General features: G+C 39.4%; 1 long non-coding RNA gene across 1 annotated transcript; it reads left to right on the top strand.

Annotated features, from left to right (window-relative positions):
* The first annotated feature begins 1,507 nt into the window (after positions 1-1,507).
* LOC146443385 (uncharacterized) lies at positions 1,508-15,535 on the top strand. The gene is made up of 3 exons (XR_014847109.1): positions 1,508-1,687; positions 1,823-1,941; positions 15,426-15,535. It is a non-coding gene; the product is annotated as an uncharacterized LOC146443385 (long non-coding RNA).
* Positions 15,536-15,954: the final 419 nt, after the last annotated feature.

The following is a 15,954-nucleotide window of genomic DNA, read 5'->3' as shown; positions in this document are numbered from 1 at the left end:
TCAAGCAAGGATTACCTCTTTTCTGGAACATTTCTCCAGTCTCTGCAAAGGCTGTAGTTTAAACATTGTGTTTAACATCACATTAGTACAGGACTGTTGAATATTGAGTTGGGTCTATTATTTTCTTTCAAGCAGGACAGAATATAATCTGATGCATTTCTAAGTGATTGCAATATCTGGAAGTACATCTCCTCTCTTTCCTGCATGGAGCCATATATTGTATACCCATTCTGAAGTACATGGAAGAAGATTCATGCTTCTTTTTAATTCTTCTGACATTTTTCATAGCCTTACTGTGTTTGGAAGGTCTCCAACATGGAAACTGCTAATTCACAAATTTTTGTTGCATGTTGTTAGATTTTTCATTTTTGGCAGTTCTGAAGAATCAGTCTTCAATCAACAGTTTAGACATTTTACCAAATGCCTATATGCAGACTGTTAAAATATTCTATATTTATATAAAAATATATATTTATATCACATATGCTATATATCAAAAATAATTCAGTTTTTCAGGGTTTTTTTGAGGTCATTTGCTGTGGAAAGATCACAGTTCTGATCAATCTGTTAGATCTTCAAGTCTTTCAGTGTTTTCGACCTTTTGTCACAGTTTTCTGTTTCACTGTGCATTATTAGGACCCTTTTAAACCTTGCCCCTTCTTCCACATAATGAATTCTGCTGGTTTAATATTTCCCCATTTGGGAGGTGTTCCCACCTTTGATCATCCCCACTGTATTTCTCCTACACCAGTACCATTTCTACAATGGTTTTTTAAATAACTGTACCTGAGCTGTCACCAGTGAGGGTAATATCACACCATCTACAGTCTACCTCTGCCACACAACACCATCATTCCATTTCTGGTTTGACTTTTATACCTTTCTTACATACTGACAGTCTACAGGCTGGGTCTCTGCAATCACTTGGCAGAGCACAGGGGAGCAGAGAGACAAATGCTGTCCAAATGTTTGTTCCTTGTGATCATGGTTAAAAAAGCTCCCATCTGACCTGCCCTAAATTGTACTTGTGTTATTATGTGCTTGGTGTCCCCAGATATCTGACACTTTGACAAAGTTGTGTGTCTTTCTGACCACAGTTAAAAGGGAACTGAGAGCTTCCCACAGACCTACCAGTAGAGACTCCTAGTTCCCTTTTCTCTATGGTAATAGCCAATTTAAAATCCATTATGTTATATATGTCTAGTTAATGTTGTTTCCCTTCATATTCATTACTTTACATTTATTGACATTGAATTTTTGTCTGTTAGTTTACAGCCCGCATATTCAGACCCAGTTCATCAGACTAAATGTAGATAAACATCATCTGAGCCAGGCACCATGTGAACCTATTACAGGCAGCAGAGACAAAGAGGCATCCTCAGGGCCATGATTCCTCCAAGTCTAGTGTATATATCCCAAACAGACCAGGGGAATCAAGCCTGTTTCTCTCCACTGAGTACAAAATGAGCCTCAGGTGGTTCTTAGTTTCTCTAACAGCTATGCTGTGGTTAGGTAACAAAAATCCCACCTGTGTCAGATTGTGAGCTGCCTCTGTCACACTGCAGACAGCCTTTGTTTATACTGCCCTAAACTACTTTGTATCCTCTACAAACCCTGCCTGCCATTCTGCTGTTCGCTTCTCTGAGCTGATTTTTGGGTACATGGAGCACACCATCCATAGATGCTGGTGAGGCTGCCCTGGAAATGTCTCTTTGAAAAAATAACCTCTCCCTGCCCTCCCTTCCGCCCCCCCCCCCACCCCCCACCCCGCCCTGTCCTTTTGTTCCCTTCTTTTTTACTACAAGAGTTTCATTTATTTAAGGACCTTTTGGGAGGGACCTTCTCAAAACCTCTTTGGAAACACCAGCATGCTGCATTAACAGCTCCACCACAATCTGTGCTCTCACTGACTGTTTCCAAGGAGCTCAGCACATTTGTGAGGTAAGATTTTCTCCCTACAGAAGTTCTTGGCTTTACAATAAGTTTCCTGTGTCAGTGTTCCTATGTCAGAATTACACATCTATAGGTGTTTGGACTTTTTCTAATTTTCTTTTCCAAAACTGAGTTCACATCTCCCTTTTAAAGGGAGGGTTGAGCATTGCACTTAGCAGTTCTTTTACAACTCTGGGGAAATACCTTAAGGTATTCATTATTACCTATCTTATTTTTGTGTCCTAAATATTCCCCTAAATAATACAATATTTGAGCTGCTTCTATTTATTGTCACCAGGAAAGCCCATGCAGTGGGATTGTCTCTGAGTTCTTCTTTGTGGTTATGGAGTCCACCTAGCTTTCAGCCCACATCATGTTTGAGAGAGATTTGACTGTCTTTTGGTTCTTTTAGCAAATTGTTTTTCAGACCTCACTCCTTGTGATTTTTCCTGTTGTTTACCAGAGCACAATCTTTACCTGCCTCCTTGAGATTTGTCTTTGAGACAAATCCTTTGAGATTTGTCTTTGCTCATATTGATCAAATATTTTTCTTTTTGTTTCTTTAAAGAACAGCGCTCTGATCATAGTAGATTAGATTAAGTTGTAAGAGCTGTGACCTACATTAGGCACGTCTTATTTTCTGATTATTATGGTGAAGATGTAGTTTGCCTATTTCTTCTCACAGTCTGTGGTTTTGGTAACAAGAAAGAGAGTAATTCCCATTAGTCTGAGATGGCCCAAGGTAGGCAGTAGAGGTATTTGTGCTCTCGTACCCTTCCTTTTATGGCATTTTTAGAATGCTCTCTGCTTCGTTAAAGAAAGCAGAAGCACCTTCCATTTTTAAATTAATTGAGTTAATACTGTTTTCACGAGAGAGGAGATTCCTCAGAGGAAGGTCAATAATATAATTAGCAAAACATAATTAAGACGGTGGTGCTGAAGAACACAAACCAAGTTGGTGGCCAGATACTTCCCTTAGTACAGTTTGTGGGTTGGGGCTGTCCTTTGGCTAGGCTTATTAAAAAGAGGTCTTGTGTCTGAATATCTGACACTTGAAAGTCAGCACATACTTTGGTTTTCTAAGTACTCAAAGTTTTGCAACTTTGCATCATGATCAAGTAGAAAAGGCACCATTTATGTTCTTTGTTTCAAAAGTAAATTTTACATCACATATTAATTTGTAATATTCAGATATGAGCTTGACTGAAGCCTGAAACAACATATAGCCTACTAATGCAGTCCATAATCTCAATTTTTTTTTATTTTAGTAAATTCTCTAATCTATGTGACATTTTTATAGAGGGAGTAAAAACTAATTTTGAGTAATAGCGATATTTGAAAGTTTGAACTTCTGTTTGTGACTATTAATAAAGAGAAAAATCAAAAATGATCCAGTAAATTACTGGCAATGAATTATTGTCCTTACTCTGTTGATAATCACAGAAAGAGTAGAATTGCCATATTTTAGCAGACCTCTAGTGTGTTGAGTCTGTTACCACTTCTTGCACAGTGACCAATTCCCTGTGTTTCAAAGGAATATTATGTTGTGACCCTCCCAAAGGAACAGTTTTTAATCTCTGGAAAGCAGTGCCTTTCCTGCTGGCAACAGAAGTCCTAATGGCAACAGAAGTCCTAAGTGTTTCAACATATCAGTTCTTAAAATGAGCCCTGTGAATACCTGAAAGGCCAAGACCTGGTCCCACCTGCACATTGTGTGTTTGGTTCTGTTTGTAGTTTTTAAAGTAGAATTAATGGCATTTCATATATTTATTTGGCATCTTCAGAAAAAGGACATCTGTATTTATCTCTTTGACAGACATGGAAAGGCAGTGGAAGAAGGAATTTCCCGACATGATTTTATGGGGGCAATGTAACCACAGCATTAACAGAGTTAGTGAAGTCTATATTACCTCCTCATTTTATTTTTCAAACTCCAGGCTTTGTTCCATCAGAGCATAAGATGCAGCTGTCTTCTCAAGGCTGCTAACTGGATTAAGACCAACAACTAATTTTACATACAGGAATGTCACTTTCCAATTGCTAAGCACTATTATCTTTCAGCAGATTTGTTTTATTTACAAGTGGAAATCTCTGGGTATTTTTAAATTTCTTGTGACCATTTTTCTTCAAATGATCCAATTCACACCTGAGTATATATTTCCAGAAAGACTGTAAACTCCAATAATTTGGTCACATGTAGTGCATATGTAGAGGTTTGAATGCTCTAAGCGTGCTTTTCCCAAACTTCATTGATTAACACATAGGTCCAGACTTTAAGTGTCCTATGATTGTTTCTATAAATATGTATTTGGGCATGGCTTTAATTCATTTGGAAGCCCTACTTAGGCATGGATTACTGATGGATCATTACAAGTCATTGACTGTGGAGAAGGTTAATCAGACAAATCTTCTCATTAACCTGAATCTGATTCTCTTATTACTGAAAGCCAGAAAATTTACATTTTCACGGTAAGGTTAAGGAATGAGTTGTTATATTATAAAATATGTCTATATATTAAGCATGTGTGCAATTTATATAATAGATATATATATAATATTCCTTATAGAATAAGGAATATATTGTGCAAAAGCATTTTGTAGTTCTAAGCAATCAGAAAAAAAGCCTAGTACACATAAATGAATAGAAGACTGTTCTTTTCCTGTGTACAAGTGCATCTTTGTCAGCTGATGACCTTGATAGCTCTTCTTCTTTTAGTTTTTTTTTCTATTTCTGTGTTCCTATGTTGTCTTTTTTTTTTTCATTCTGCCCAGATTTTTTCATGGTTTTATATTGATGTTTTATTTTCCTCAGGCTGCTTACTTGCTTAAATACACAACTATCCACTCCCTTCAGTGGTGATCCACACATTACTTTTTCTAGTCTCTTCCCAGTCTTGTATATAACTGTAGTAACCTTATAGGTGGCACAATGTTGTCTCATAGGAGTATGATTATATTTTTTAAATGGATCTAACATTGTGAGCTTTATTTCTCAGACTAATTTGTAAAACCCTATTTATTTATCATATTTGGCAAACATGCTATGCCAATAAGCCATGATGAGTGGTATGTAGATAGCAGGCCATCTCATTCCTTATATCATTCAAAAATTACATACTTATTTATATAATTCTGAATTATGAATGGCAATGTGCTACACCTGTGCCTCCATCTATATGTGGTAGAGGGAAAAAGACTAAATGAGTCCAGCATGTCCTCTTTCTTTGCAGTCATTGGACTTTCCCCTAAGATTTATGTTGTAGAGAAATCTGGAAGCAGTAGGATTTCCTAGCACGTCCTACATACTTGTAGAGATGTCAAACCATAATTAAATACTTAAAATCTTGTTTCTGTTGCTAGCTGACCCTGGCAGAATCATAAGTCTCCAGACATCTAGTTTTCTGCCAGAAAAGTCCCTAATATTTTGAATGATATGTTGGGAACATGACCAACACCATCTTGTTGCTGAGAGTAACTAGGTATTCTCGTATTTCCACTAAACATGATAATTCCTTCTGTCAGATCAGTGTTTTGATTTCTTCTAAAATCAATGTTTTATATCAAATAACTGAATAATCTTGAGAGCAGAAACTTCTGTGCCTACTCCAAGTGACTAGATTAGAGAGTAATTTTCTATTTTGTTAGCTCAACAGGCATGCAATCATTTAATAAAACCTTGAAAACTTAACCTGGAGAAACTGGAGAGTGACATCCAGATATATGCTGGTGGCCACAACAAGATTTAGGTTAAAATTGCCTTGGCAGAGGTGAATGGGCAAGGCTTCCACAGACTTGGATGGGTGTCCTCATGGCTCCTAGAAAGCAAGGAAACTGAGAAGGTTGCATCAGCATCTTCCTGGGGCTGAGGGAGAAAAGGTTCTCCCCCCAGCTGTGTGCCAGCTAGATGAGAGAGTTCCCTATTCCTTCAGGTGGCTTTCCTAGATCCTGTTCAGAGGCATGTGTATGTCCCCACATATACAACAGGGAGCCTAGGTGTACCACCCAAGGCTGGCTGTTTCTCTGTGGGACAGGGTCTTGGAGTCATCCCATGTAAGAGTCAGCCTGCATTATTGCTGGGAGCTCTCCATTAACTTCAGAGGAGCTCTGCAAGATTTTTGTTTCTGGCTAAGGTTCCCACAGTTGGTGGGATGAAGCTGGCTAAAAGTGTCGCAACTCTGAACTTCTGACACTTGATATTGTAACTTCTAAAGCCTTTTGTGGGCTGATCTGGTGGGGAAATTTTGGTTGGGTAAATGCAGTGGTATTTTACTATTGACTTTAATAGCCCTGGAAGTAATTTAAAGAATTCTGTAAAATAGCTAATGCTGCTACTCTAGAAGTAGGTATTAACTGCCTTTGGTCCGATAATATTGAGGGATCAAAGCCACTCCTCCTAGGTCTTGCTGTAATGAAAGATGGAGTTTTAACCATTCTTTAAAAGCAGTGAATCGTTTCAATTCTTTCTCTCCTGAAAGCTCTTTCTGTCAGATGTATTTTGATAGAGTTAGAATCATGTCCCTGTTTTCTTACTAAATGTTCCTATTTATATGTTAAAAAAGCTGGCAGGTTTGCAAGTACTGAAAAAAAAAAACCTCAAGGGAACAGCATTTTTTAAATGGAATGGGATTCAAAGTGAGAATTCATGAATATGCCTTTGGCTGGCTATGACTGCAAATCTTACAGAGATCTGTGACACTCTTATTCAGCAGAGTCCAGCTGGGAACTGGCATGTTGTGTCTGTGTAGCCCTTTGCTCGCTGCATCCGCAGGGAAGGAGGTTAATCTCGAGCCCCGTGGAGGGGGAGGACATGGATGCTCTGGTGCAGTTTGGGGAGGGGCTGTGGTTACAGCTGCAGAGTAGGCTCTCTGCAGGGCATCATTAAACCTGATCACTTGCATGAAATTGGGCTACTGTCAGCCTTTTTATCTGGCTCTTGATAAAGAAATTCTGGATTGGGGAAACCTTCCTGAGCTCAGTATTAACATACACATCACTAGAAATCTGTTTTGGCATTTGCTGGTTTCTTCTCTTTGAGCACTGACTCTACAGAATAGAAATCACCATACTGCACTGTGCATCCTTAATACAGAAAGCAATTATAGACACTGCCAAGTCAAAAACATCTGCCTGAGGGAAGATCTTGCTGGTCTGGGCCACGAAGGTGTTGCTGTGAGGTAGAGAAGTGATGGGACATTCCAGCACAGTTCCATTATTTGGAATAGTTCACTTCTTCTGATCATGCTTCCATCTTACTTTTTTTTCTACATTCCCATAAACTGTTGGATGAAAAAGGCCTCAGGAGCTGAGAAGCTCTGGAAGAACTACTGTCAGCTGCCACAGACTAGGTAAAGTGCTGTAATGGCTACAGGGTTGTAGGAAAGATGGTACTAATCAAGATACAGGTCCAAATTCTTTTGCCTGGTTGAAAGTCGCTCAGAACATACACAAAGATAACTCATTGTTATACTTAATGGGCAGTTAGTTGTATTGCATCAGGCTTCCTTTATGCTAGAGAGCAATTGGACCAAACAGAGTCTTGCCATACCAACAGGCATTATCTAAAAGCCTGGAGATATTTCTGTATAAAGAGAGATGGAGGGACCACAGCTGCTTGATTCAGAAAGCAAATAAAAAAGTAAATGTTTGAATAGAGTCAATATGGAGTGGAAGATGCACAAAATAATAAATGTTATAGAAAATCAAGGTCTCCTATTTATTCTTGAGCATAATGCTGAAATTAGGCAATTTGAAATGGAAGTGAAAAGCAGCATATCCCGAGTGGTATATTATTAATTTATGGTATTGATTGGTGTATTAAAACGAAGGATTTAGTAAAAATAAAAGCAAGGAAAAGTCTGTGTATGTGTAATGAGAAGATCTAAAACCTGTTAAACAGCACTGGATGACACAAGCCATGGGAACAAAAGGCAGGGCCTTAATTAATTGGCAGTAGATTTCTTGTCCCTTCATTTTGGCAGTAATCTGAACTGGAGTTTCAGATGGCCAGATCATTTCTCTGGCCATGTGTTGCAATGCTGTACAGACGAGCTTAGGCATGCTTTTGCTAAAATACTCAGAATGGCTTTTGTGTATCTACATTTCCAGCTAAAATATGTTTAATGTGACTTCAGCTGCATGCGCTGTGGACAGCTCGTTGTCAGCCACAGTTGCTTTTCACAGCTTGAGCAGTATTAAGGAATGTGAATTTGGCAAGAAGGGACTGAAGAGGAGCACACTCATTCCTAAGGTAACTCCGCTGACCTCGCTAGAGCTGATCCAGAGTTCGGTTTAGCCTTGACCTGTTTTTTTGTCGTTTGCAAGTTGTATATCTGGAGAACTGCTTCTATTTCTGCTGTTCTATCCCTCTTTGTTCAAAGTAATAACAAAAGAAGTAAAAAGGGTTCAGGGAACGGTGACAAACATAATTGGAGAAGAGGAAAACTCTGATATGAATGGAGATTAATAAGTTTGGAGTTGTTTCCCTTAGAGATGAGAAAACTGAAAAGGAGACAAAATATAAAGAGAACTAGAAGGACTCATCTATACACTCCTTGTGACCCACTAAAGGGCCTTTAGAGGTCCACGACCACGGAATTGAATTAAGCTAGTGCTACCTGCTGCTCCCTGCCAGCTGGCTGTGCAGTCAGGCTCTCTGCCTTGTGCCTTTTGGGGTGTAAAGGCTAAAAATCATTTATATAGGGGAGGAGCAGATGTCATCCCTGTTTCCCACCCAAGAAAATAGGGGTAGTCACAGAAAGTCTGAGAATATTCCAAGTCAAAGAAAAAGGAGATACTTTTACACATAATACATGAACACACATGGAACCAGGAAATAATGTTTGAAGATATAATGGTTTGTAACAAGACTTTTCTGGGTTATAAGAGGTGCTGGTAAAGCTTGGTGCAGCTGTGCAGCTTAGGGGATGCTGGATGCTCCCTGGATGGGAGAAGGGACACACAAAGATGATAGCGAGCATGCTTCCTAGGAAGAGACAAGGCACACTTGGGGAGTTACTCCTGTTATTCCCCACACTGGGGAGTTAGCTCCTGAGTCCAGTCATTATCCTGCATCATCTGAGCTGAGAGAGTCAGCCCAGCTTGTGAGCATAGCCTGTGGTCAGTGTGGAAAGCAGAATTCACAGAGGGATGGAACTGGGTCAGGGCAAATACAGTTTCTCACGCATTTGCAGCAGGCACACAGGCAGCAGAAACAAGTAATCAGTTACCTCAGTTCAGCTGGTGTTTGGTAACTCAGGGGGTGATGGTGAGATATGACGAGACCAAGTCCTAAAACCACCTTGTGCCACTGTATTTCATAGGCAACAGCCATCGTAACAATCTCTGAGGACTCAGCCAAACAAGTTCCCTAAGCAGCTGATTATAGTGCTGTACTTTCTCTGTAAATTCAATTTCATGTCAGTCTACTTTATTCAATGACTATTTATTTTTTTGCTGCAAGGCTTCAGCAGCAGTGGGGATGGAGACTGCCATGTCCTCACTTTTTACCATGTGGTTCACTCCCAGCACATCTGGGCATGCAACCCAGCAGACCCCAGAAATGTTAAAAATGCATCTTTTGTGCCTGGGCACTCTGGTGGGTTCCTTACAGCCCAGCAAACACCTACAGACAGGGTGTCATTTGGGAAATGGGAAGGACCAACGCAGTAGGTGGGACATTGCAGGGACCGAGCCCTTGAGATGGCAGTGGATTCCTGCTCCCAAGCCTGGTGGGAGATCTGAGTCTCTGGGGCTTTTGTTTCTAACTGCTCTTTCTTCCTTAGAGAGTCTTTGAATCCACTTTATTCTTCTCTTAATATGAAGGGATTTACACTGATCACTCTTGTTAATAGCTGCTAATGGGGATTTTATTCTTAAATCTCTTGTGTTTGGAAGTATCATTTAGTTTTCAGAGAAAACTCAAATTTCTAAGTGTTCATGGGAAGAAAAAGTTATCAGACCAGCTACACTTCCTAGCTGATGTTATACGGCCTTCTCTGATTAGCTTTTAAAAACTATTTTTAGCTTAAATATGTAGCATAAAGCCCTAGACACAAAGCTGGATAGTGCTTATCACTTCAAATACACTATCAACAACCTTCTCTCAAAAAGAACAGATTGTAGGTGTGTAAGGGACTCCCTTTTTTCCTTCTGCAGAGTCTTTACTTTTGATATCAAGTAGCTTGGCTGCAGCGAGTCCCCCAGCTGCTTCAGCCTGACTCCAGAGATGGCTGAGGCTGCAGGTGAGCTCCCTGCAAAAACTGGGACACCCCCCAAGTTCAAAGCAAAGCAGCTGGAGCTGGATGGGATGCATTCCACAGACACTTTCTGGTTTTTTGGTTTTTTTTAAATTTTAATTCCCTTTGCTATATCATATTACTATATTTCTGTTATGTTTTACTTCTCATTTTTTTTCTGACCCAATTAATGTCTTTTCACTTGAAATGGTTTGTACAGTTGTTAGAGAGGATTTGGGGAGAGACAGCAGCTGTAATGCTAAAAAAGCTGGGAGGCTTTATCTTGTAGCCCTCTGTGACTGCTCCTCTTTGCACTCTCAGAGGCCTTTGTACATGTTAACCTTACTTAGGGGGGAGTTTATCTAAGGAATTTAGGTTGTCACATAGATCTCAGTTTATGGGGGCGGTAGGGTGGATTTGGGATGCTTTTGTGAAATTGAATATGTATATGTGGGTAAAAATAATAGCAGAATAAAAAAATATGTAAGGTAATTGCCTTGCTAACGCCCAGGCAAAAATAACAGGTTTGTGTATCTTAAAGCACAGACTATAAGGTTTCTGATGACTAGGTGTAGGAATGCTTACTTATGCCCCAAATATCACATTGTCTTTTGATTTTTTTTTTTAAATTTTTTTTTAATGCATGTGAAAATCATTTGCAAAGTCAACTGTAAAAATAATAGTGTTGTGCAACTGCAATATTTTTTCAGGTGACCTTTGAAATTTAATGTTTGTGTATACAGTCAAGAACATATAAGTTTTTCCATCCTGGCCTCTAATTCCCATCTGTTAATCTGATGTCTTGTATATTTGCTCTTTTCTAGAATAAAAGCCACTTGCTTTTAGAGCAAAATTTTCTCAAGGGATCTTAAGTAGGAAAATGGTAGGAAATACAGTATAATCATCTTTGTTTCTTGTGAGATTTTCCCAGTTTGAGAGGTTCCTAAGCCAATTCTCAGAATATGGATGCAAAGGTTAAATTATAAAGATATCTGGCAAGTTATTTTTCTAATGAATTTTGAAGAGTGCCCTGCATTGCTGCAAGGGAGGAGGGATAGGTGTTTACCATTCCTGACATACCAGCTAATATCTAGCAATGAGCCTGGCCATTTCACCTTCCTTCTTCTGATAGAAGAAGAAAAACAAATGTAACAATCTGTATTTTATTAACTTTCAAAGTTGGTTGGTTTTTCATGTTAATAGGCTTTTAATGATTTTGCATGGGAGAATGTCCTGTGTAAAGAAAGAGGGAACAGCTGTTAAGTTCAAATATAAGGAAAATAATTTAACATAACTCATGTAGCATGGCAACATACTGAAATTTTTAATGTAACTTGTGCTGCCTCAGCTGTGAAGTGCTCTCATCTTTATTCCATTCCACACAGCTTAGTACTTGGCTGAAAGATTGTTAGTGATTGTTTATCTTTAAAACCTTCACTAACAGCATTATTTTGCAGCCCATTTTCAAATTAGACCGTATTTTAGAAATTCTAGAAATAGAAATATTAGATCACATCATATTGGCCTCTATCCCAGTGGGCAAAAATAAGATGCTTAAATAACTTAATTATTGCCTCTGTGAACGCTTGTATAGGACACTCTGAGTGTGGTCAGCTGATGGGTGTGGATGCTGGAGCACGGGCAGGGGGTTGTGTCTGTTCACGCTGAGCAGCCACCGTGGAGCCTCTGGTGGGGAAGGTTTCTTCACCTTCCCCCACAGCCACCAGCAGCACCTGCCCTGCTGTCCTTAGCTCTGCATCCCTTGGGAACGCGGTGATGGATGACAGCGTGCTTTCCTCTGATGTAGAGACATTTCTGAACTGTATTAAACCTGCCTTTCGCTTCAGCTAAGGGCGGGAAGGATTGAGAGCTGCAGGGGCAACTAAATTCACTAAAAAGGAAGCTCCTGAAATCAGAAGTGCGATAGATAAATGAGTACAGAAAAAATAATTTAGTTGTTGCCTTGCTCCTCTTCACCCTGTCTTTTGAAAGTGTAGTGGAACTTCACACTGCACTTTCAGATGAAGAGCAGAGCAGTCTGTGACTTATGGGCTTTACTTCACACAAGGAGGAATTGCTCTCCTAATCCATCAGACAGGTGAACTGCATTGCATTTAGCCAGTAAAAGGTGGATATTGGAGGAAATAGCCCATTAAATTACCATTACCTAGTCCTAGAGAGGTACTCCTGAAAAAATAGATCATGAAGGTGTGAAAGAGCAACCGATTTCTCATCAGCTCCTGGTTCTGAGTTTGGAAAACAAGCAGTAGTGGTGGTTGTCTCTGGGTGAGTCAGCAGCTCAGAGCAAGGACTTTATCCCCACAAGGTTTTTGGTCCTGGGAGCACCCTGACCCTCAGACCTACTCAGCCTTGCTTCAGCCCCTCAGGAACCCCTTAGGTCATCACCCTAGCAGAAGACTCATCAAGCAGTTGCATTGTCTTCCTATCTGTAGAGAAAAAACCCCAAAAAATTTAATTCTGGTTTGGGGACTGGTTTTACGATAAAGAAAATAGGTTTTAATATAAATCCAGTCACACAAAGCAATGCAAATCAGTACTTAATTTCATTCAGTGTTGTACATCTCATTTTATTTCTAAGGTAAACTATCAATAACCAATGTAAGCTATAGATTAGAAAATATTGCATACATTTGTAACTAATGTAAATATCGGAGTTTTTTTTTAATTGCAAGATTCTATGTCAACTGTACTTTTTCTTAATTTAAAATCCTGAAAATTTGTTCAGCTAAATTTGGCACATTCCTACGATCCAGATCCAAAAGCACTCCGATGTTTTAACTGAAAATTCCTCTAACTCTTAAGCTGAAAATAGTGAATCTTAAAAACCACCTAGCATCTACGTAGCTTTTTTACTAAGCAATACAGAAGTGATGGAACTTTTCCACCCTTCTACAAGTTATAATACACGCATAAGGCACTGATCAGGTTTTGTTCAAGCCTTCCAGCAAGGATAAAACACACTTCTTGACAAATACAGACCACTGAAAATCAGCCTAAAAGTGAAATGAAAACAATAATACAACTGACTTTTTTGTCAACTAAAATTTCAGTCCTTGCCAGGATCAGCTTTCAGATTGCAAATGGTCTCAAAACATATTTCATGTCACTAAGTGGAAAGGGTCACAAGGAAACTGGTTTTTTTTCATTTCCATCAAATTGCATGACAAAACTAGGAAAAGTTAGGTCTCAGGTGCTTTCTGCTCTATGTTATGGACTTAGATGTGTTTTAGCAGCAATATTTCAGACTTGGGGCTTTATAGAATGATGTTAATTTTCACACTGTGAGATCTATATATTAACTTTTTTTCTCGTTGACACACTTTCTAAGGAGTTAATATCACCCTTCACTTCTTTTTCTTTTTTTTTTTTTTTTTTTTTTTTTTTTTTTTCTCTTAAACTGCTTATTCCAAGTGGAAGCTGTTAAGGAAAAATATTCTTTTTCTTATGGACACAGATCCTTACAGAAAGGTTCTTGGCTAAAATGTGCTGTTTCTGCTCCAAGCTAGGAGGAAGAGGGAGGAGGAAAAGGGACAAGAGGAACAGGGAGGAACATTTCTTCCTTTCACGATAGGGGTGAGTCCAGGCTCCCTCCTGGCATTCTGAAAGCTTTGACTCAAGTTAGGCTTCCCTGGTTTCAAACTTGGCAGGAGTGTGCTCAGATGCTGGATGGTAGCTGGGATAAGAATTAGCTGGGAAGGACTCACTGAGTTACTTCTAATGAAATAATTTTGTACTGTCATTTTAGGTAATTACACATTGGCATAGGACCTCAGTGTACTTTCCCCAAACGCCTGGTGAAAAAGCTTTACTCCAGCCTTTTCCAGGCTTTTAAATATGTTTGTGGAAAACTTCCCAAGGTCTTGGGTTTTCCTTTGGTTGCAAAATATATAAATTTGGACTCTTAAAAACTGTCTGGGGAGGGAAAATATTTCCTATTTAGCTCTTGTAAAAAAACAAAAAAAAGTTTTTCTTTTTTGCTTAATTATAAAGGTTGCTAAGAGATGGATACTTCATTCCTTAAAATTGCTTTTTCATGGAACATTACAAATGTTAGCAAACTAAGCAAGCTGGTCTTGCTGTATTGTGAGGTGCTTCAGGGAACATGCCAATAAATGGATTGAAAAGAAAAAATGCTGGGAAATGCTTGCTATGAAATTAATTAGGTATTTAAATCGGAGGAGCTGATTTCTGTAAAACCAAGAGTGCTTTTTAATCTTTCAGAGTGTTCAGAGATTCAGTTCTCAAGTGGAAGAAGTCATAGTAGGGCTGCTCTAATGTGTTGGTAAGCAGAAAACATGGACCAGTGAATAAGAAGGCAATATCTGCTTAATAAACACATAGAGACAGCCTTATCTCTGTAATGTATTCATGATGAAGCAGTAAAAGCACTTTGGCCCCATGTCTTGAGGAACATTAAAGTATTACTGTTGCTGCAGTGCATTGGCTGGCATGCTTAGTGTTATTGCACACCCAGTATGTCTTTTGGGCTTGTAATTGGGGTATGTTGCAGTGCATTTCTTTATATTTAAATAATCGTGGGCCTAATTTTCAGGGAGTGTCAATATGTCTGTCTGAAATGGAATCAATGGGACCAAACTCCTTTATACTAGCTAAGGAGCTGGCCCTGGGTGCTTAAAATTAGCCTAATGAGGGAAGGACCGATCTACCTACTGAGAGCTTTTGTGACCTACTTCTGAAGCTCTCCTGCTCTTTTGGGAAAGCTCTGCTGGGCTTCTGGTTCTTCATCTCCTTGGTCTCCCCCAAATCACTCACAAAAGCAAATTCCACTAGAGAGAGAGAGACAGCTGCTTCTGCATATATTAATAATACACAGCTCTATAAATGATTAATAAAAGATACCACTGACTTTGAATTATGGTGCAGTAATTCACGCTTAGCTGTTGAGATGGCTCTCAGCCTTCATCCTGGCGATGCACGAGGCACCTGGGATGAATGATTATCCTGTCATGCAGGCTGTTGTTTCCAGTTGCTTAAACTGAGCCCTGCACATATCGGACAGGATCACACAGCTGATTACAGCCCACCAGAGAGACCTTGTCCACCACATGGATGGTCAAAATCAGACTGATTAGTTTTTCAAATTGCTTAAAGATGCATCTGTGGGAATGGTGTCAGCCATAGACTGTGAGGGCTTCATCCTTTGACATGCTGGAACCTAGAGCTGGTCCAGTGAAGTGTCTAAACTTGTGATTATGTTTAATTTAATCACATGTGCAGACATTTTGGTGAATCCAATGCATCCTATGCCTAGTCCTATGCAAAGTCCTGTTGCTCCTCTGCTGATGGATATGTTCCATGCTATTATTCTCCAGCTGTTCACTCCATGGGAAGTCACTGCACTCTCTGCTGTGCCTCCCCGAGTTCTCCATGATGATTACGTTTGTGTGAGATCTATCCCTAAAAAGGGAATATTAATTTTTAAAAAGGTTTGCAAAAATGAGATTGTATTTAAAAACAAACAAAAACCCTCCAAACTGAGAAGCTGGGGGTTGACTGAGCAGCTGGGAGCTTAGTAAAAGAAATTGTCCTTGGGAGATAGAGAACAGGAGCAGAAATACAACCCTGTCTGGTCACCTGCAGACAACTCAGCCAGTTCTTGTTTACCTCCAGGTGATTTGCCACATCTGAGCATAAGTCAAAATGGATCCGAAAGATCACACCTGAAAAGTGCCAGTTTTTCTCTGTTAATTACACTGGGGCCCTGATGTGGCTTGTTCAAGTATAGATGTCTATGCTCCAGAGCCCT

This window comes from Lichenostomus cassidix, chromosome 1Aa (genome assembly GCF_008360975.1).
Source record: "Lichenostomus cassidix isolate B80296 chromosome 1Aa, HeHo_3.0, whole genome shotgun sequence".
Lineage (NCBI taxonomy): Eukaryota > Metazoa > Chordata > Aves > Passeriformes > Meliphagidae > Lichenostomus > Lichenostomus cassidix.
Note: the sequence above shows the minus strand (reverse complement) of the source record. Positions and strands in the feature narration are given on the sequence as shown.